The 15,901-nt window shown below is 51.8% G+C and overlaps 1 protein-coding gene and 1 non-coding gene across 2 annotated transcripts in view; one reads left to right on the top strand and one right to left on the bottom strand.

Annotated features, from left to right (window-relative positions):
* The window catches only part of RBFOX3 (RNA binding fox-1 homolog 3), a 429,284-nt gene that overhangs the window by 359,796 nt on the left and 53,587 nt on the right, over positions 1–15,901 (bottom strand).
* LOC146397981 (small nucleolar RNA U2-19) lies at positions 3,356–3,435 on the top strand. The gene has a single exon (XR_014822137.1). It is a non-coding gene; the product is annotated as a small nucleolar RNA U2-19 (small nucleolar RNA).

Genomic DNA, 15,901 nt, shown 5'->3' with positions numbered 1-15,901 from the left:
TGCCGAATGCTGAGGGCGCACAGAGGATGGACCTCTGGGAACTCGGTAGGGGGCAGGAGGGTGGGGCACACACCTCCTCCAAAGGGCATTTGCATTTTTAAAGGGTCCATTTTCAGCAGTGGATTTCAAGCAGCTCAAGGTTTGCTAGTGGAGCTCTTTGAGTTGTATGCGGCAGGGGTGACAGGCTGGTGCCTGCTTATGCCCTCCAGGCACTCCTGGGCATTGCCCATGCAGTCCAGGGGCTCCACCAGGCCCAAGATTTGGCTGGCTCTGGAGGTGAGGCTGGCTCAGGCTCCCTCCTGGAAGGCGCAGCACAGAGAAGCATCACTGTCCTTGCCAAGTCCCCAGATCCTACACAGACTATGCCTGCATGCAGGGGAGAAGGCTCCTGCTGCAAGCCCACCCTTCCCTGCAACCTCTGCTCACTGCCCTGCCAAGGAGGCCCCAGGTGGGGCGAGGAGGCCACCGTGTGCAGAAGAGGTTGGCACAGACCAGCAGGTGGGGCCTGGGAAGCTGGCGGCTGCCATGCTCCTCCAGCTTTAGCATCCTCATCATCTGAGGCAGCTTCACTTTTAAGCAACCAGTGAAGGACAAGCACCCTGTAAATTTAGAACTCGTGATGGCTGGTAGCTTTTGGTATTCATCTTAGCGCACAGAGTGGGGGGAGGAGGCAGAAAAATCTATTCATGGCCACACCATCACATCCCAGCCCACGGAGGCACTTGCAGAAGGGAATGTCTTTTCCAAAAGGAAAAAGGTAGCAGAGCCTCTGAGGCCAGGTCCCAACTCTCACCCTGAGGGCTGCCCCCTCACCACTATTCCCACCAGCACATCCCCACGCAGGGCACCTCAGCCCCCACCTCAGGGCCCCCCTTCCCCTTCTCACATTTGGCTAAAAATAAAACCCCTTTTGGCAGCAAATACACCCAGTTTCCCCAGAACATAAGCTTCCTGGGAATCTAGAAAAGGGAATAGCTCTACCTCTCATGGAGCCCAGATGGATTCCTGAAAATTTGTGTCAAACCAATTTTTGTAAATCCAATCATGTTCACAGTGATTCACCACCATCTCAGAAACACTTCCCTCCTGGCCAGCTGCTCGCCGGACCAGATCCCTCCACGCACACAAACAACGACAGCCAGTGATGGGCTTGAGCAAATACCAATTCAAGAGGGGGCCGCAACCAGAGGGGGTCCTCCTGCGATCGGAATGCTCGTGTCCAGATTTTGCTGTGTCAGCTCAGGTCCCCAGGAAGTGGGGCAGATGGCACATACCTCAGCGTCTCTTTAGACCTCACTTGACCTCTTTCAGGGAGGTGTCCCCAGAACCACCCTCACACCTCTCCCTTGCTTCCCCAGGACATCATAAGGGGGCCTCTGCCACGTGACAGATCTGAGTGAGCACTGCACAGGAGGGGAAGGGAGTGGGGGAGGTAGACTGTAACTTCCACCAAGAGCTGGCCCTGAAGGCAGCGTGGTGCGGCCTTCAGCAAAGCCAGGCTGGACTGTGCAGAGCCCTTGGCTGGCAAAGAGTGGGTGAGGCAGGGGCCAGCTTGAGCAGCCCTGCAGTGTGGGAAGATGTCTCTCACTGCCGGACAGAAGCATCAAGACTGCAGGCAGGGAGGCTGACAGTGATGCTGGTGCCTGAGGAGGCAGGGAGAAGTGAAGAGATCCAAAGTCCAAGGCCAACCTGCTGGGCAGTACACTACATGTGGGAGGTCAGACGAGAGGAAGGGGACCTGGGCTAGTGATGCAGGCTCACGCCTTCAGAGTAGGGAGCCTCCCCTGTTCCTGCAGCCACTCTCCAGGACAGAGAAGCCAGGGGTAATCAATCGTCAGGCTCTGGCCTCTGTCCTCTGCCTTGACAGTGCTGGAGAGGGTGTTCAGGGCACATGGCCATGACCTTGTGGCCCTGTCCGGGAGTAGCTATTGTTGAATCACTTGCACAGCAGATTCCAAGGACACAAGGCCACTGGAACCAATTCCTACTCCATGGCTCTCTTTTGTTAGGTGGCCATGAAAAAGGTGTGTGTGTGGGCACACACATGTGTTTAAGGAACAAGTGATTCCTACTGAAATAGCTCTGGGCAGTCTGGAGCTGAATGGCCACTGACCTGCAGAAGTCCCCAGTGGACACTGCCGGCTTACACCAGGGCAGGGCGTCTCTAACTGGATTACACACTCCTTAAAGGAGAGAAGGAGTGTGGGTGTGGGCTTGGTACCCGCCTTATTTCCAGCTCCACCCAAAGTACTTGACCCTGCTACCTCATCTCATTTTCACAACATCAGCCTTACTTTGTTGATGAAGGAAGCGGAGGCTCAGAGAGTTGACTAAGAGCTAGGTGGCAGGGGAGCTGGGGTTTGACCTTCTCTACCACAAAGCCTCTGCCCTTTGTCTCTCTCCTAGGACCACCCCAGGAAGGGGCAGGCTGAGCTCTCCATTCTCTCCAGCTCCAAGTGGGCACTGGGATCCAAGCCCTTCTCCAGCAGCAGACTCCAAGCCTCAGAAATCCTCCCAGGCCACACCCTGACCATGCCCCTGGACTTGCCTGGCCATGCCCCCAGCACACTCACTGGCTCACGGATAGAAAAGAGGACCAAAGGCCGGTCAAGGTGGGTGGTGATAAATCCATCTGTCAAAGAGGGGTCTCCAGGTCACTTCAATATTAAGGAAAAACTGCATCTCTGCCCAATCCAGGGCCCCAGGGGTGTGGGAGGGAAGATTTTGGTGTGTGGCCCCTGGGGACCCTGGGCTGACCATGGAAGCTGTACGGCGCAGGAAGGGGGACCTGGGCCCCCTCTGGTCATGGAGTCTGAGCAACCTTTGGCAAGATCTGTGGTTATAATTTTGTCCTTATTATAAAAGTAATACATATTCACTGCAGAAAATTTAGAAACTACACATATGCAAAAAGAAGAAAATTAAAAATAACCCACAATCCCACTGCCCCGAAATAACTCCTGTTAACATTTTGAGCATGCATACCCTCCCAGACTTTCCTATGCATAGAATATGTATTTTTGGTCCTAAGTGGGATCATACTGTACATTCCATTTCATAACTTTGTTTCCATTTAACTACGTCTCATACCAAATCTCGAAGTATTCTTCCACAACATCATTTTTTAATGGCAGAACTAGCCAAAGACTACTAACAGGACAACTGAAAACAGGAGAAGAAAGTTTCACACTACAGGACATTACAGTTAAGCATTAATAGAAAAACATCCTTTGTCAACAAATCAGTTATGTGAATTACAGAAAAATGTGATTTTTAAAAATTTTTTCTTTAGTCCAAATTCTACCATATAGAATTGAAGACAAGACACTCAAAAGAGAGCCCCTTTCGCCAAGATCTTCTCTTACTGAAAACAGCCAGGTCTGAGCATCCAAAGACCTCTGGTCTGCCTAATGCATGATCCCCGTAGTTCTGAGCAGCAACAGTATAGAGTAATTTCCAGCAATATGTGGTCATGTCTGTGAGTGTGCACGTGCGTGTGGGCAAAGGCTACGGTGGACGACGAAGGACTTGTTAGTGGATGAAGGAGACTGGGGTGGAGGTGTGCCTGTGAAAGGTGATCAGTTCCAAGCAATAATGCAAAGGTTTTACTGGTGACCTTTATAACTCTAACTATGAAGACTTCCACACTTGATCTCAACTCAAAAAGAGAGAGAGGACTCCCCTCGGCTGGTGACATCTTCAGAAGGAAACGTCATAGCTCCGAAGAGGTGACGTGATGTCCTCTCACTGCAGATGTCATGGACTGAATGTTGTATCCCCTCAAAATTCATATGTTGACTCCTAGCCCTCAATGTGATGCTATCTGGAGGTGGAGTCTCTGGGAGGTGATCAGGGTTAGATGAGGTCACAAGGGCCCCACCCCCGTGGGATTAGTTCCCTAATAAGAAGGGATACCAGAGCCCTCTCCCCACCACGTGAGGACGCAGCAAGAAGGTAGCAGTCTGCATGCTGGAAAGAGGGCCTCGCCAGAACCTGACCACACCAGCACCTTGATACTGGATTTCCAGCCTCCAGAATTCTGAGAAATAAATTGCTGCTGCTGAAGCCACCCTGTCTGTGGTCTTTTGTGGCAGCCAAAGCCGACGAAGACCTCAAGTAAGATGACTAGGGTAGTTCAGGACGGTAAGACTGCAGTCATTTGGACTTTGGCAAGCCATTTCCCCAAGGAGAGACCCACGGGGGCACATATGGAGGTGGGAGGAGTGAGGGATCTGAATCCAGGGAGAGTGGCGCAAGATTCACACCTGCTCTGCCAAGAAGGCGGCACGTCCCTCAAATAAGAAATGGGAGCTCAGGCTGGGGTCTACTGTTTCACGTGATGACAGATGAAGTGCAAAGAGCTTGAGAACATCCCCACAGGGCTGCTAATGGGACAAGGCTTGGGCAGAGCTCCCAAGCTCCCTCCCACAATGGCTTCACCACATCTGCAGCCTTCTTTTCCTGCCCAGCAGAACAGGGGGAATGAACTGAGAACATGGGGGGCTTGCATGGGCCAATCCAAGAAGGGCAAAGAGGCTTCTACAGGGTCAGAGAAGACCCAGAAAAGTCATGGGGCAAAGAGCACGGGGTTCCTCCTGGAGGATCAGAGCCTGAGGTCCTGAGAACAGCTCCACAGAGACTCAGGCTCTCTCCAGAGCAGGACAAGCTCGGGTGCTAGAAAGGCTGAGAACCCCCCACCCCAGGTCCAGCTTAGAAACCAGCCAGCGGCTGTTTCTACCGTTGGTCCCCACAGCTTGGTTGAAAATCCAAGGACAAGACTGTCCTAGAGCAGAACCAAGGGCAACTGGCTGACCCACTGTTACCCTACAGCAATGTCCTTGGGAGCAAAAATCTGCACTTGTAAAGCATCATGGGGGCTTCTAGTTTATTATTTACCTTTCTGTGCACTTTAAGGATGCTCCTTTAGGGAAATGCCAACCTGCCATATATGAAATAAAGATGGAGGATCTCTGCCCAGGTGGGAGTCACTGTAACAAGGGCCTCAGAGGCTGGACCCAGGGAGAACTGCGCTCAGAACTCAGGGTGCTGGTCCCAGGAGATACAGCTTCAGGGGCCTCTTGGTACCTGAAGTATCCCACGTGATGGGAAGTCCAGGCCAGGGCTGGTTGCAGGGCTGGGTGAGTCAGCACCTCTCTGTGTCACAAGGACACAGGGTTTGCCCCCTGCCTGCTCTGTACACTCCCATCGGGCTGGGAGCAGAATGGCTGCAGTATATCCGTAGCAATGTCCTGAAGCCTCTCTTAGAAGCTAAGAGCTATTCACTAAGAAGCTGACCCTCCCCACTGGAAGATAATCCCTTTGTCTCATCAACCACAACTGGTCACAGCTAAGAGCACAGGGTCTCCCACGGTCCAAGCGCTCAGCCTGGGGTCAGGCTGGGCCTCACTCTTTCCAGCCTTGCTGGAGGGGGTGGGAGGGTTGGCACATGCACCAAGCCTCCGTCAATGGGAAGAAGGGGGAGGGCAGGGAGACCCTGATTGCCAGTCTCCAGCGCAGCCCTCTCCCCAGCAGAGCTCTGCCCTGCCTGCCATCTGGAAACATCACCCCAAGATGCTGCCTCCACTCTCACCATACCTTTACCCTCTGCCCATAGCCTTAGGCCACACCCAACATGCCAGGTCCACAGGTGACCCAGAGGGCAGAAAGCTGCCCAGATTCCCCTCTGGGGTTCCTGGGCTTATAGGTCAGCTTCATGGCCAGCTCCCAAGGACAAAGTCACCTGGGTGGGGCATGACCATTCTGACATAGGAATGTCCTATGCTGGGGCCCAGGAGGCCTGAGGGGTCAGCCATCTGCATTTGGGGGCCACTGGTTGCTGTTTCCTCCAAGAAGTGGGATTGAAAGAGTCCAAAGGATTCTAAGAGTCCACTACCTGGATTGGTCCGCCAGGTAGTGGGAGGGACCCTACTTCTATGAGGAGAAGTTGACCCCCCTGTCACAAGCCAGCTTCTGGGGAAGGAGCCGATTTCCCCCATGCAGGCCACTCAAAGACCCCAACACCCTCTGCCCACGAGCGGTAGCCACTGTGGGTCCACCTGCATGGTGCCTCCCTCCACAGCTCCCTACACACCAAGGGACCCTCTCTCCTCACCCTCCCTCTTTTGATTCATGGCTAGGATTAAGCAGCCCCTCAGGGGGCCAGGGAGGAAAACATATCATCCCCCTGGCCTGGCAATTTGACCCCAGAACCCCCATCATACTAATCACCACACCAGTGCAGGGGCCTCTCCTCACACCTACTCATTGCCCGCATGCCACCCAGCCTCTGCTCCAGGTCCCAGGACGGTGTCCTCACAGCCTTCTGAGTCCTGCTCATGCTCACATCCCTCAGAACCAGATTCTGTCTCCCTAGAGCCTGCACCCACGTACCCTTTTTCTGCCATTGAACACAAAGGGACAAACCTACTTCCTCCTCCACACGACAGGCCCATGAATAAGTAGAACATGGCAGCAGGCTCACCCCCACCCAGCCTGGCCTTCCAAGGCTCCTGGTGGCCTCAAGAGCCCACCTGTGTCATGGGTGTGTACCCCTGCACCCCCCAGCTGAGCCAGCCCCAGTGGCCACTGTCTCTCCTAAAGCAAGACACAGAACTGACCACAAGTGCCCCAAGGAAACCAACAGCCCCCAAGGAGATGCTTCTCCCAAACATGCATGGGGTGCTGCAGGCACAAAACTGGGGGTGCTGGAGAGGGTAGGCTCACAGCAAGGCCTCTGTGCTTGGGACTCTGGATCCTGGCTGAGGAGGTGGGTGGGAAGGGGACAGGCCCTTACCCTGAGTCGGACTATGGGGGCTGCGATTCCCCTAGTCTAAAAACACAAGCCCACCCCCCACCCCCCGCCCCCGACATGGGAGACAGATGGAAGAAGAGCTGGTCCCAGCTAGGTCTATGGTCAAAATCTGTGTGATCGTGTGATGGCTCCTCTCTCAGAGGCTGACAGCTCCCAGCAGGGCCAGGTCTCTGTGTGTGCCTGGAGCTTGACAAAGTCTTGAGGAAGAAATGAATGAGTGAATGGCTGAAGTGGAGTTGGGGAGCTGGAGACTCTTCGTCTCTCCTCCTGCTGTGCAGTGCTGCTAACTCCCCCCAGGCCCAGTTCCCTCCTCTGGAGCAGATTTTCTGCAGGTGCAGAGAAAGTAGGATAACAAAGGTGGGTGGGGTTCCAAAAGCCCTTCAGGCCAGTCCTTGTCTTTGGGGCAGCACCAAGGCAGCAAAGCGCTAACTGAGGCTCTTGAACCACATGCGGTTGCCTTAAAGGAAGGAATTTCAGGCAGGATTGGCAGGCCCCAGGCATCCATGTAGGGCTGGAGGTCTACAATGGCCATTAGACCCAGAAGGTCACCACTATGAGAAGTTCGGGTCTAAGGCTTCATGATCAGGGGATGGCTTGATAAGAGCCAATCCAGCGGCAATGCCAAGACTGCATGTAGTAGGCAAAGTCTGAGAATGGCCCATATGTAAAGAGCACCCTGAAATAAATTTTTAAAAGATTGCATGGAAATATAGACAAAGTACATGAGCAGATAGTTCACAGAAATCAAATGAAAATGAACAGTAAACACAGAAAAAGACACTCAACCTTCCTAGAACTGAGGAAATGTAAATTAAAGTGATATTTTGTACCCTTAGACTTGCAAATATTTTAAGAAATAATATTACTGATACCAGTAGGATAAAGGATTCCCACGTGGTATGAAGAGATCTGTAAATACTTCCAACATTGTAAAGCAATCCAGCTGTAGTTATTAAAATTTAAGATATACATACCCTTGGCCCCAATAATTCTACTTTCGTGACTTTCTCCAAAAAAGCAGAAAGTAGCACATCACGTAAAAACTACATATGTGCATATGCACATGAGTGGGTCAGTATGAACAAAGGGGCGATTTGGAGAGGGGACACTTCCAACTATTAGTAGAAATCTGAGGTCATCCCAGAGCTGGATTTAGGAAGGAGCAAAGGAGACTAATCATTTCACTTAGATGCTTCTGTCTTAGAAGAACTAATACAATAAGAGGTTCTTTTAATAATTCGTGCGACTACGTATTTTAAGTGATTAAGGAAATGATTTTGAAATGAAGCCTTTCTACCTCCCCTGCTATTACAGGCGGAGTCACCAGATTTAGCAAATAAAAACAAAGGACACCCATATTAAGTCTGAATTTCAGATAAACAACATCTAAAAAAATAAGTATATCCCGTGCAATATTTGGCACGTACTTAAGCAAAAAAAATTCTTTGTTGTTCATCTGAAATTCAAATTTAACTGAACATCCCAGGTTTTATCTGACAACCCTAGTTACAGGGGGAGGGAAAAGGAAGATCTCTGTAACTTCAATTTAAATCTGTTTCCTCCAACTATACGTTTCCACCTACGTGATATTCTGGAAAAGGCAAACTGGAGAGAGTAAAAAGACCATTGGTTGACAGGGGCTGGAGAGGAGGGAAGGACAAATGGATGAAGCATGGGGACTTTTGGGGGGGGGAATTTATTCTTTATGATATTATAATGGTGAATACATGACATTATGCATTTGTCAAAGCCTACAGACTGAAAAACACAAAGAATGAACTCTAATGCAAACTGTGGACTTTAGTTAAAAAGAATGTATCAATACTGGTTTATCAATTGTAAAAAGGAAAATAAAAAGGTGGCTTGTGAAGCAAAAAAAAAATCTGCTTCCTCCAGCTCCCCATGGAAACCCAAAACAGTCATGATGACACTTTTTTCTCCCAGCAATCACATTCATGCACATTCACATGTTTAGGGTTTTCTTTGTGGTTGTTTTGGTTTTGGTTTTGGCCTTTTCCTTTTTTGGCCGCAGCTGTGGCTTTCGGAAGTTCCTGGGCCAGGGATCGAATCCGAGCTGGCGCTGCAACCTATGCTTCAGCTGAAGCAACACTGGGTCCTTAACCCACTGCTCAGGGCTGGGGATTGAGCTGGCATCTCCAGAGAGACAAGCCAGATCATTACTCCACTGCACCACAACAATGGGAACCCCACACTCACATGTTTTGATCATCACATGTCACCTCCAGGAGAACATTCTCTGACTTGGCCCAGCTCTGACTCACACAAGCTGATGTTGGGCACGGTTGCTATTTGAGAGTCAGGATTTCACATCGAAGCTCCTAGAGCAGCATCCAGGCCTTTCCCACTTTGTGCCCTAGTCTGGCAGTGCCAGGAAGGCAGTCAGCAAACTGGGGGAGACCAACTGATGGAGGACGTGGTACGCCCTGGAGGGAAGATGGTGCCCCATCTTTAAGGCATGTGCTGTCCAGTTTCAGGGCCATAGCTCTGCAGGATCACCCCCAATTTCTTAGCCATGGTGGGCATTTCGGGCAGCTGCCAGGTGTGCCTTCCACCCGCCTCTTTCCCAGAGCTGAACACAATGCACAAACCTCATACAGAATTGCTTCCCAAGCTATATTTGCTTCTTACTCCACATTATTCACTTGCTGTTACAGTAAGGAGACCCAGGACTGAGGATAAGGAGTTTGGAGCCAGGGCAACCCTGGCCAGGTTGCAGGCTGCTCAAACTCTGCACCTGTACAAGCAGAGGTTGGCTGGATGCTCTTGAAGGGATTTCTAAGCCTTTCTGAGTTTAAGGTCAGGCGTGTCCTCAGCCTTCCTATTCAAGTGTGTCATTCACCCATCCTTGCCCAAAGCCGGAGAATGTGACCACCAGCCATGGGGAAATCCTTGCCCTCTCTATGAGGCCCACGTGGTTCTGCAGGATCAGGTATCCTCTGCTAGAATCACTGCTTAACCCGCTGTCCGTCGTGTGTAGTTGCTGCGGAAGCCCAGACGCGACATTAGCATTACAACCCACACTGATCTTTGTCAATTACGCTCCAGTATTTGAGCTCTAACCAGCTTTAAATTGAATCAGGACGAAATCATCAGAATAAAAAGAGCCTAAGCCCCAGCCTTTCAATTCCAGCACTGGAAAAAAAAAAAGTTATACATTTCATAATGGCCTTCTACCCCATAATGAACAGGAAAAATAAATTAGATTCCAAGCTAAGGGTATATTTATGCAATTTCATTATGTGCCCATGAGCAAGCCTGGTTTTCACCAAGATAAAAATGAGCTCTCAGAAACACTCGCACTAAATAAATGGAGTGATTTAACAGCTTAACGGGTAGTGTGGAGGAGGAACTGAAGGACAATGTCAAAAATGGAAAATAAAAATAAGAGGGACGTCCGACAAGCCTCCCGCTCTGAGTGCACGGGGCTCACAGACTCCGGGTCCGCACGGCCCCTGCAGGCAACAGCTCTGCTCTTGGTGTCCTGGGTGACCAAGGCCTGGAAGGTTGGAGGGAAGCGGGTTTTCCCCGAGACTGGAAGACGCTGCAGTTCTACACACAGTCAGCACGACGTCTGCCCCAGAGCCCCCGGCCCAGGGGCCAGTTCTTCAGAGCTCCAGAGATGACCTCAGTGCAGTAGCTTCAGCAGAAAAGCTCCAGGTTGTCTTAGCCCTTCTGGTTCTCATCACTAACCTTCCTTCCCTCCTTTCCAGAAGTTCCTCTTGGCTCTTCTGCTCCCACATCAGGGTTACGCGATGCTTGCACAGCCCCAGCTCTGGGGGCAGAAGTGGCACCTCCATGCCCACAGGGTCTCCTCTAGGCTCCCCACGCACTGGCTGCCTGGCCTTCACCTTAGCATTTCTTTTTCCAGAGAGGAAAGCATATTCTCTGCTGCCTCCAAACTCTCCGCGTGTGAAGACTTTTTTCCCTGGCGCATTGTTTACCACGCAAAGCTCCAGGACCTCAACATGAGAGGCGTTGTGTAAGCTCGGTTGTTGTGAAGGTTGACAGAATAATAGATTTATTTTTATTTTTTTAATGCATATTTACAAAGCTGGAGGGTGTTTCCCGAAAACTCCAGTGGTGCGTAGCTGGGACAAACTTGGAGTTAGCCAGACTCCGGACCTCTCTCAAAGGCAGTGCTTCTGATTCCCTGAGGTGCCCTTTTCAGATTTGTGAAGGGCTCCCTGGTGCTGTCAACAAGGGTCAGGATGAGGTCATCAACCCCAGGAATGTCAGTCCTAGGGCATCTTCCAGGGGACTCTCCTTCAGAAATAAGGATACCAAGGCTCCAAAAGATCAGAAGGGATCCGGCTCATCCTCGCAGGAGCAAGGCTTACACCAGCCTACCCCGCAGAAATATCATGCCAGCCACATGGGTCATCACATCTTCTAGCAGCCACATTAAAACTTCGAAAAAAAGGAGTTCGCACTGTGGCACAACAGACTCAGCAGCATCTCTAGTGCCAGGATGCAGGTTCGATCCCCAGCCAAGCACTGTGGGTTAAAGATCTGGAGCTGCCGCAGCTGTGATATAGGTTGGAACTGCAGCTTGGATCTGATCCCTGGCCTGGTAACTCCATATGCCACCGGGCAGCCAAAAAAAAAAAAAAAAAAAAAAAAAAAAAAAAAAAAAAACTTTCTTTTAAACCAAGTGAAATGATTTTAATAATATATTTTATGTAACCCAATATATCCAAAATATTATCATGTCAGTATGTAATCCAGGTGAGAAATTACTAATGAGATGGTTCACCTGCTCTGTCAGTGTGCTGTGTCTTTGAAATCGGTGTGCATTTTACGCCCACAGCCCATTTCCACCTGGACCAGCCACTGGCTGATGACCTTCCTCTCGGGCAAGGCAGGCACAGAGGTCCTTCATGTCACAACCGTCCCACTTATAAACTACCCAAGCCTAAAAGGCAACCGTGGAGCATCATGTGGCTACCGAGTGGTGCAGGGAAATATGCCCAGTGCTCAGACAGTCACACTTACAACCTTCACAATTAGCGATTTTCCAAAACCGCCATGAGACCATAATGAAAAATCACCACCCTGCAAGACTCCTCAAGCATATTCTGTGTCAGGCGCAAAGAATTTTGCGAGTGACACATTGCTGCATTCTCTGCATAGCTCTGAGAAGCAAGCCCTGTCATCATTGCGACTTCCCATCGAGAACAGAGGCTTCGTCAGGACTGCTGCAAAATCACACAGTGAGTCAACAACCATCAAGGAGACGAAACGTCAACATTTATCAACCTCTGAGGGCAGAATTTCCCCTCCTGACAAAGAGAATCCGTTCAGAACCAAACAGGTGCCGGACTCCCCTATTTCTTGCTTTGGGCCACCTCCGGCTCCTCAGTATGAGGCAAAAACCAAGACCCTCGCATCTCCACATTACCTTTTTTCCCAGGGGTTCCAAGGGGGTTAAAAACCAAGCAAACAGATAAATACCAACCAACCAAGATAAAACGTGCTGCGAAGATGAGGCATGCCAAGTTCATGCCAGCCTCACGGTCTTAGGTGCCAAGCCCGTCGGCTCATCAGAGCAGAGAGCTGGAGTTGCAGGGCACGGCGTGAATCCTGGCTCCTGCGCAGTGAAAATGCAGAGCAACTGGCCGACCAGCAGAGACACGGTCAGTGTTTGCAGAAGGGAGGAGCAAGGGTAGCTGGAGCACCGAGAAGTTGCTGAGGACACTGGGACAGAGGGACTCAAACGGGGGGTCCAAGCCCTGACCTCCACCCACAGCATCGATGGGAGGTGCTCCTTCCTACCTGCTAAGGTTGAAGTCGGGTCCACAAGGGCCTGGTTGTCATCCTCACAGTGAGTAGCCCCATGAGCAGGTTTAAGGAAGCCACGCCCGTGGCTGGACCCAACCCTGGCTGCTCACTCTTCCAACATCACCTCCTCAGATTTTTGTCCTTCCTCATGGGTCAGACAGGGCCCTACCTGTATAAGAGAAAAGGACAGCCTCAGTCCTTGGGATGCTGTAGGGCTTAGGCCATGTTCTGCTCTGTCCTCATGTGCTGAAGATGGTGCCAGGGGAAGGAGGCCTCGAGGAAATGTGGGAAATGAGGAGGTTTGTCTCCTCAGTCGCCAGGAAACTGATGTGGAGAAAGAGGAGCAGGAACAAAGAGACGAGAAGAGGAGGCAAAGAGCAGAGAAAGAACCGGTCCTCTCCAAGCTCCAAGAAGTTTGCTCCTCCTGCTGGAGTTCCTCCACCCTCCAGGCCCCTCGCCTGCCCTGCCGACCTGGCACCCTGAAAATCATCTGTGAGCACCACGCCCGCCCCAACATGGCCCAGGCCCCTAGCCACTTTCCTTTAGGGCCCAAGGACGGGTGTCTGCCTTCATCCTCAGGCTCTGTGTCCCCGAGCCACCCCCTCGATGCTCTTACATAATCGGGTCCTTCTCCACCCACAAGCAACGCCGTCCTCCAAGTCCCCCCACCTTCTAGACACGGGGGTGTAACATCTGCTCACACTGCTCCTCTCCAAGAGAACGCCTTCCCCCACACACTGCACCCCAAACTCAAACACTGTCACCCTCCCCCAAAGCAGCAAGGGATAAAAAAATAACATAAAATAAAAACATGCTACCACTGCCACCCACCACATCATTAAGGGCAAAAAAAAAAGTCTCCTACAAATAAAACTCTTTCCTTCTTGTTCTAGAAAAACAGTAACGAGTCCTGGGGGGTGGGAACGCAGGGAGGGAGCGGATGAGGGCTGCTCTGCCTTCTCATCTCCACTGCTGAAATCATCTTTGATATTTCTTATTTTTAAAAAGAAAGCAAGAAAGTCCACAGAGGTGCGAGCATAGGCTCCCAGTGCTCCCATAGCGTTCATGTGGGGAGAAGGTATCAGAATTCAGCGCCAGGAAGCAGCATCTGCGGTCCCAGTTTCCCCTGCCCTCATCCTCGCTCTTCTCCCTGCAAAGCAGCACATCTAATGGAACAAGCAGAAGGGTCATGTTTGGGTTTGGGCCAGGAGGCCAAGAGCCGCACCACTGGAACCTGGCCGTGATGGGAAGGACAAAGGAGTCCAGCCCCCAGAAGGGCCAAGCCAGCGCCAGGAGCCATCCTGAGACTGCAGCCTACCCTTTGCTCTTCTCCCCACTCCCACCACCTCAGCCTCTAGGCCACAGAGGGAATCAGGGCTCCCATGTCCTTCCAGCCAGCCAAGCGCTAGAAGGCTCAATGCCTGCCTTCCCTTCCAAACGCTCCCAGGAAAGCAAGAAGGAAATCCATAATTTTCCCCAGGAGACACTGTCTAATCCACTTTCATTATCCAATTCAGCCTCAACGTTGAGACTGCGGTTCTGTCTCCTCTGTCTTCCGTGTGTGCTCAGCTGCCCTGTGTCCTCACCGCCCTGGTCCAGACACCCACACCCAGCTGTCGCTGAGAGTCCATTCCGTCCCGCCACAGGCGCTCGGGCCCCCCTCCCCCAGTGTACTGAGCTGTCTTTGGAGGGTCTTCGTGGGTGGGGAGGGCTCCCCCTTGATTATTCCCGCACAGCTGTGTGTGTGCACCTGAGGGTACACTACATGCCAACCCATCATGTTACAGCTTAGATAAATCCCAAATGAGTGGGTTACAATTTACAAATGTGCATAACGACATATTTAAGGCAAATCATCTTCCAGAGGCCACAAGTGAGTCCAGGAAGGTCACAGCTGTGGTCTGGATCTCAGGGGGTCCTTATCTTCCCAGACCTACATTCCCACCTGCCTCCACTGCTGAGCCACGAGCATGTGAACCCATCGCTGAGAGTTCTAAGGAAGGCAAGAAAAAGCCCTAACCCCAGGCTGCTTTCCCCAAAGCAGAGGGACTCAGCCCTGAGAAAGCATGTTTACAGAGGACCTACTGAGTGTCTTACGGTGTCTCCCCTTTGCAGCCACACCTATGAACAAACAGGCTCCATCAGGTGAAACGTTGTCACCAGGGTCCCACAACTGCTAGTATAGTCTGTCTGCACTCTGAGCTCCTCCCATCTTTGCTCCAAGCCTTTCCCAGCACCCAAAGAACAAGCTTTCCAAAGAGGGATGACTAATGGCTTATCCACGCAGATGCACCAAAATCAGGGCATCCCTCAAATCCCTCCCACCTGCTGGCACTCCCGGCCGCCCTGTCCTCATGGTTGAGGTCTCCATGGCAGGCATCCCACTCAGGGCTGAGGGTGGAAGCTGGATTCTAGGCGCTGTCCTCCCACCAGGGAGACCCTTACAGGCAAACTGCTGCCGTGATAGAGAACAGCACAGAACGACGGTGGAACAGGAAGCATTCCTGCTGCCCAGTGGCTCAAAGGTTAAAATATCTCAAGGGCTCATGTCACTCCTTTTCTCTTTTCTACTAAAAATCTGCTGTTGGGAGGAGGCAGCTAGGGGAGGACCAGGCGTGGGACCCCCGGGAGCAAGTCTCCAGACAAGCTCTCTCATCCCCTCTCCTCAGAATGGGGATCCTCTTGCCCAAACAAACCTGGGGCATAGGCAGGAAATGCATACGCTGCATTTTCAGAAAACTTCCACCCGGTGAAAGAGAGAGATGTCCTTTGATTCAGCCAGCAGCTGCTTGTCTAGCACAGACTGTGTGCATGAGGCCCTCAGAGGAAGGCAAAGGAGAGATGGGACAGGAGGCTCCCGGGAGGCTGGGGGGGGGGGAGGACTACCATGGAGCCCCCATAAAGCAGGCCTCAGTGCTTGGCCGCACCCAGCACACTCACGCGCATCAGTTCCAAGCACCCGACGACCCCTGACGTGCTGTGGAGGACCCTGATCTTTTCTGAAACTCCTCTTGGCCGACAATTCATTCCTGGAGACCCGACCATGGGGTAGCTGCCTCCCATGACCCTGGAGGAAAATCAGCTTCCCCCTCACTCACTCTGGTCTAAACGGCCTAAGCTACTCAGGGCATCCCTTTGCCTATGTTCAAATCATATGGAAAAATCAAATTCCCAGGCAGAGTCTTGTGCAGGGCTGGCAGCTGAACTGAAACCAAGGTGCATGATGGAGCGGGCCATGGCTGCTGCACAGGAAGGAGAGCACACGGGGTGCTCCCAGCTCCCACTGAGCCC

Source organism: Sus scrofa, chromosome 12, assembly GCF_054392235.1.
Source record: "Sus scrofa isolate SSC_HxYL_T2T_F1_AM1 chromosome 12, Sscrofa_HxYL_maternal_Yorkshire_Landrace_v2.0, whole genome shotgun sequence".
In the NCBI taxonomy this organism is placed as follows: Eukaryota; Metazoa; Chordata; class Mammalia; order Artiodactyla; family Suidae; genus Sus; species Sus scrofa.
Note: the sequence above shows the minus strand (reverse complement) of the source record. Positions and strands in the feature narration are given on the sequence as shown.